General features: G+C 34.4%; 1 pseudogene; it reads left to right on the top strand.

Moving 5' to 3' along the window:
• The first annotated feature begins 354 nt into the window (after positions 1 to 354).
• LOC109104085 lies at positions 355 to 5,882 on the top strand (annotated as a pseudogene).
• Positions 5,883 to 6,809: the final 927 nt, after the last annotated feature.

The raw sequence follows: 6,809 nt of genomic DNA, 5'->3' as shown, positions 1-6,809 counted from the left end.
GTACCAGATTTTACCACATTATTATTATAAGATTTACTTATTTAATTATTCTTTTTGTTCTCATGTCATATATGTATGTATGTATGTATGTATACCAAGAGCACCTAAAAAACACAACAAATTCCTTGTGTGTTTGCACACACTTGGCAAATAAAGCTAATTCTGATTCTGATTCATTCTGATAGCACCCATTCACTGCAGAAGATCCATTGGTGAGCATGTGAATGATTGGATTGCCTGAGAATGAGTACATTTTTTAGAAAATGTATATACATTTTAGGCCATTAATGTATGGCCTATATCATCTTTAAACATCTCCACCAGCTTTTTGCCTTTTTGTTTTCACTGACTTCCTCTCAGCGCATTAGGCTGTGCTCACTTCCTCCTTCAGTCCCCTGTGTCACTGTGTTTAGGGAGTTTTATTCATACCACTATTGATAATTTCCTGGACGCTCTTTTGTATCATGCACGGTGAGTTTATCTCTTATTTGCATTTGATTCTCTGTCCCAAACTCTCCTTCCTATTAGCTTTTATTCTAGGTCAGATTTAATTCGCATCTCTGGTTTGATCATTTGTAAACTGATAAGAATGCATTGATGTCATTAGAGCAGTTACATTTTTTTTTTTTTTTTTTTATTTTATTCTGCTATAGTTAAATGGAGCTCTGTTGTGGTTTATATATCTGACCAAATAATAATAAAAGTTAATGTAATGGTATTTTTAATTTTATATGTATTATATAAAATAAAGAAAGAAAACCTTTACTTTTCTACTAAAAAATACAGTGCAAGTTACAGTATGTGAAGCCTACATAGTATTGGTAGCATTTGGATATACAAGAACACAGACAATATTGTATTTATTAGATAATAAATTGAAAAATATACAAGATCAGAGGGTTTGATGGAGAAAAGTTTCATAATCTGAAATATGTGAGATGCACATACATTGATTTGATGACTCTGGCGAGTCTGACTCACTTTGTAGTTTATTCGGACAGCCTAGAGACAGAAAGAAACTGTCAGTAAAATAACCAACCAATGTGCAATTCAGAAAATATCCTTGTGAATATCTAAAACTGCTATTAACAAAAAAAAAAAAAAAAAAAAAAAGAAAAAAAATATATATATATATATATATATATATATATATATATATATATATATATATATATATATATATATATATATTTTTTTTTTTTTTTTTTTTTTTTTTTTTTGACATGCCTATTAATTATAAAACATGCATTCCTACTACTGGAATTTGCAGTGTACTCCTTTTGATTGGAGCTTAAGATTTTTTACACAAATACTTTCCTGCACAATATGAATCATACAGTAAGTGAATGGACTGTTTGCGGTTCTTGACCCCTAAAACAATGCAGCTTCAAGTTCTAGTTTCTTTGAAAAATAAAAAAGGAACTGGTCTTTTTGTCAGCAAAGTCATGTCAGACCCTAAACCTATAAATACTGTACTGAAGTCACATTTCAAACTCAGATGTGCATAACTAGGCCTTCAACAGATGTAAAAAGAATCGACAGCCTCTTCATTTGATTTTTCTATGATGAGGAGAATGAACAATAATATGTTCTAATAAATATTGCAAGATTATTACATTATTGCATCGTTTCAGATGTTAACAGACACCCATGTGAGATGAATTACTTCCCTTCCAGCTCTGTGCAACTGTTCTTCTCAGAAAGATATAAATAAAGGTCACTGACAACACTAATGCTTTGTGGGCGTTAAAGGCGGTCATTTTTAGCTTAAATGCATGTGATAATCTGACATAAATATGACTTACTCAACCATAATGGACTTCTAGCATGAATATGTTAATTTATTTTGTTAAATCAGTATTGGAAGGACTGTTTTTTGTCTAATATTAAAGATTCAAGATTGATATATTCAGTATTTTGCATGTTGTTTCAAAAAGATACCTGTTTAAAATAACTGTTTTCTATTTTAATAAATTTTAAAATGTAATTTAGTGATGCAAAGCTAAATTTTCAGCATCATCCGGTCTTCAATATCACATCATCCTTCAGAAATCATTCTAATATGCCGATTTGCTGCTCAAGAAAACATTACTTTTTTATTAGCAAATGTTGAAAAAAGTGTGTTCTGCTTCATATTTTTGTAGAAACTGATACACTACCGTTCAAAAGATATTAAAAGATAAGAAATTTACACTTTTACTGAGCAACAACACATTAAATTGATCAAAAGTGGCAAAAGACATTTATAATATTAAAATAATAATAATAATAATTCAATTTGAAATAAATCTTTATATTCATCAAAGAATCCAGGAAAAAAGTATCACAGTTTCCACACACACACACACACACACACACACACACACACACACAAAAAAAAAAAATTCTTTAAAAAAATCTTAAATATTAAGCAGCAAAAGCTGTTTTCAATATTGATAACGATAAGAAGCATTATTAAATATAGCTGCAAGCAGCAATTGCGGGGCCAAGCACTCCAGCGGCAAGTTGAGGAGCTAAGCATGGCATGGAGCATCAGATCAAATGCAACAATGAGCAATAAAAGCAATTTTAGGATGATTGTAATTGAAATGGCTGAAAAATCATAAATACAACCTCTAGTAGCATGATATATTGATATACTTATGATATACTTGATATATGATATACTTATCAAGTGTGACCAATAGGTGGCGCTGTTATCAAATCGATGTGGTGTGTTCTGTGTGAGTTGACAATGACACACACAAAGTTTGGTGTCAATGTACCAAAGCATTGCAGAGATACAGCTACAAGTGCCATTTTGGCATCATGCTTCAAATTTGTTGCTGTGGTATGCGAAAACGGTTTTGTCTATCAACACAAAATCCAGAACTTTTTGTCAGCACAGTCTGAAGATGATCTTGACTTGATTTTGGTGAAAATCCAACCAACGGTTGATGAGGAGTTCTAAAAAGTAGGTTTTCAACATAAATCAAAATGGCGGACAGGAAGTTCAGCTTACTCTGGCATATTTGGTATCTATGTTGTCGGCATAAGCCACTGGATATTTTGAGACCAGTTTCATTCCAATAGGCTAATGCAATAAAAAGTTATTAGCATTTTTATAAATGTAATTATTAATGATTAATGAATGGTTTATTACTGTTGACCAATAGGTGGCGCTGTTACCAAATTGATGTGGCATGGTCAGTGTGAGGTGACAATGAAACATACAAAGTTTGGTGCAAATACGTCAAAGCTTTGCAGAGATATAGCCTCAGAATCATTTTGGCACCGTGCCTAAAATTTGTTACGGTGCTGTACGAAACCGGTTTTGTCAATCGACAAGAAATGCATAACTTTTTATCAGCACAGTCTGAAGATGATCTTGACTTGATTTTGGTGAAAATCGGACCAACAGTTGAGGAGGAGTTAGAAAAAGTAGGATTTTAACATAAATCAAAATGGCGGACAGGTAGTTCAGATTTCCTACTAAAAAATTGATATGTCTGTTGTCGGCATGACCCAAGGAATATTTTGAGACCAGTTTCATTACAATAGCCTAATGCAATCAAAAGTTATTAGCGATTTTGGAAATTTCATAATTAAAGGTTAATGAATGATTTATTACTCTTTGCCAATAGGTGGCGCTGTTACCAAATTGATGTGCCGTGGTTAGTGTGAGGTGACAATGGCACATACAAAGTTTGGTTTAAATATGTCAAACATTTGCAGAGATACAGCCCTCAGATGCAGTTTGGCATCTTTCTAGCAAATTCGTTCATGCGCTAAACGAAAACCATTTCGTGTATCAACACGAAATCCATAGCTTTTTGCCAGCTTTGTCTGAAGATGACCCGAGCCAAATTTGGTGAAAATCGGACCAACGATCTAGGAGGAGTTTCAAAAAGTAGGTTGTCAACATGAATCAAAATGGTGGACAGGAAGTTCAGCAAATATTGATAAAATTGGTATCAGTGTTCTCGAAAATTGGTATCAGTGTTCTCATCATGATCCAAGGAATCTATCAACATCAGTCGGATTACAATAGGTTAATGTAAGCAAAAGTTATTAGCATTTTTCTAAATTTCATCATAACTTTTGACCACAAGGTGTCGCTGCCCCCCAAATTTTTGAGTACCATGAGGGTATGGCGCTGAAGATTTTTGTAATTAGTTTCGTAAAGATACGCTAATGCATTCGTAAAATACAGCGTTTTAGAAAATAATTCAAAATTGCTGATGCCCAAAATGGCTGACATTGGAAAATTGGGTTTCAATTTAATTCGGCATGATGCACCGAATCTAACGAGACCAGTTATGTGAATTTTGGCCAAAGCATTCAGAAGTTATGAGCAAAAATATGCATTTTTCATATCTTCTGACCACTAGGGGGCACAGCGCCGAAACACTGCAGGTAGTCCCAGGGAATGGTTGTTATAAGACCCACCAAGATTGGTCTCAATAGGCCAAACCGTTGCGGAGATATAGCCTCACGTTCACGTTTGCGTGCTTTTCGTAGAATTTGTTCACGTGCTATTCGGAAACAATATGAATAATCAACTTTAATTCCATAAATTTTTGCCAGCGTGGTCTAAGGATGATCTGGTTCAATTTTCGTAACAATCGGTTCAACGGCCTCGGATGAGTTCGAAAAAGTAGTTTATACAAACAATTGAAAATAGCGAAAAAAACTAAACCTTACGATTTTTTAATTTTGGTGTCTTTTCGACTCGGCATGAGCCAAGGAATCAAAGGAAAAATTTTAAAGAATTTTAATTTTGTGGTTTACGGTTCAAAAGTTATTAGCATAAAGAAATTGAAACTTTGGACAAGTGGTGGCGCTAGACAGTTGGAGTTAGAGACTCCAAATTTGCTATGGTTAATGTTGACACTGTCCTCTATCAGTGTCCCAAATTTTTCACAACTTTCCCACAAGTGGTTCTATGGGCTGCCACCTTCGGTGCTTGGCCCTAATAATGGAACACTAGTAATAACTGATCATATTTTAGCAGCAAAATGATCTGGGGGATATTTTGCAATATTACTGTTGTACTATATTTTTTATCCAATAAATGTAGCCTTGGTGAGCAGACTTCTTTAAAATATGTAATTATTCCAAACTTTTATAGTGTATCTAGAATTTAGTTTCTGCTTAATATCTCATGTACTGCATGTAAGTCACAGAACAACATTTGGTCCTTGTGTATCTTTCAGTTATTGAAAGTTGAAGGAAGAACAACAATGCAGAACATCAAGTGTGTTGTGGTTGGAGATGGTGCCGTTGGGAAGACCTGCCTCCTGATTTCCTTCACCACCAACGCCTTTCCTAAAGAATACGTCCCCACGGTTTTTGACAACTACAGCGCACAGCTCGCTGTAAACTCTAAAGTCGTCAGTCTGAACCTGTGGGACACTGCGGGACAGGAGGAGTACGACCGTCTACGGACCCTCTCCTACCCACAGACCAATGTCTTCATCATCTGTTTCTCCATCGCCAGCCCCTCATCCTATGAGAACGTCAAGCTAAAGTGGTACCCCGAGGTGTCAGAACACTGTCCTAATGTGCCCATCCTGCTTGTGGGAACTAAAAAGGATCTGAGGGATGATCCAGAGGTGCTGAAGAAGCTCAAAAAGAAACCTGTCTGTGGTGTCCCAGCAGCAGGGGGTGGCACTGGCCCGACAAATCCAGGCCAGCAAGTACATGGAGTGTTCAGCGCTCAACCAGGATGGGGTGAAGGAAGTGTTTACAGAAGCTGTTCACGCTTTCCTCAACCCCAAATCACGATCCCCCAAGAAATCATGTGTAATACTTTAAATGGGATAGGACCTGAACATATGTATTTTTATATGGGGTATTTGTTTTATCACATGTACAAATAAATGGAAATCTTTTAAATAAAATCTTAAAAAGTATAAAAGTTTTTACATTATATAACAAAAAATCATACCAAGTGGTATTTATTTCAAAGAGAAATTAAATATATAATTTTTTTAAAGAATATTAATATAAATAATGTTAGGTTTCAAATAATCAAAAATAGAAATACACTATAAATGTTTCAAATAATTAATTGGTTTGAGTAGGCCATACTTAAACAAGATCACACAAATTAACTTTTATAAGCGCTTGGAACTTTCTCTCTCTTTTTTTTTTTTTTTTTTTGGAGGGGGGGGGGGGGGGGGGGGGGGGGGTCACAAAACTGACACAACAAAGGCATCTGAGTTTTTTCATTGTTTCGAATTTAATGAACTTGTTTTTGTTTGTTTTTAATTCTGAGGAACTTTTACAAAAACTGGGAGACTGGGCTGGGGATTTCTATTTCCCAGCATGCTTTGTCATGGCACTCAAAAGGGCACTACTAAAATGTTGAGATTACATGATCATTTTTAGTGATAATCAAAATGTATGAGTTACAGTAGTTTACTCAAATATTTCAAGTTACGAGCAATTAGCATGCATGAGTACAAAATAACAATCTGACAGTTCTTCTTAAACTTTAACTTAAAATTTTGAAGTAACTGATTATCTTATATTATGTTTACAATTGACGTGATGAGCACAGTGACAAATATTTTCGAAGTTGTAACTAAAATAAAGATGTGTGGGGTACATTTTTCGAGAAAATCCTATTTCATTTTTTTCTACTTGAACATTTCTACTTGAAAATTTGTTACTTGCAGTTTCTTTGTAATTATTTGTGAAATTATCTAGCAATTTCAGGTTCTGGCTCTGAGAAAAGCTCTAGCATAATTTTTAATTTTAATTTTAATGTCACATGAACTGTTTTACCGATGTCCTTGCTACGTTTCTGTGTCTGGGAACATTTC

Source organism: Cyprinus carpio, unplaced genomic scaffold (genome assembly GCF_018340385.1).
Source record: "Cyprinus carpio isolate SPL01 unplaced genomic scaffold, ASM1834038v1 S000006613, whole genome shotgun sequence".
NCBI lineage: Eukaryota > Metazoa > Chordata > Actinopteri > Cypriniformes > Cyprinidae > Cyprinus > Cyprinus carpio.
Note: the sequence above shows the minus strand (reverse complement) of the source record. Positions and strands in the feature narration are given on the sequence as shown.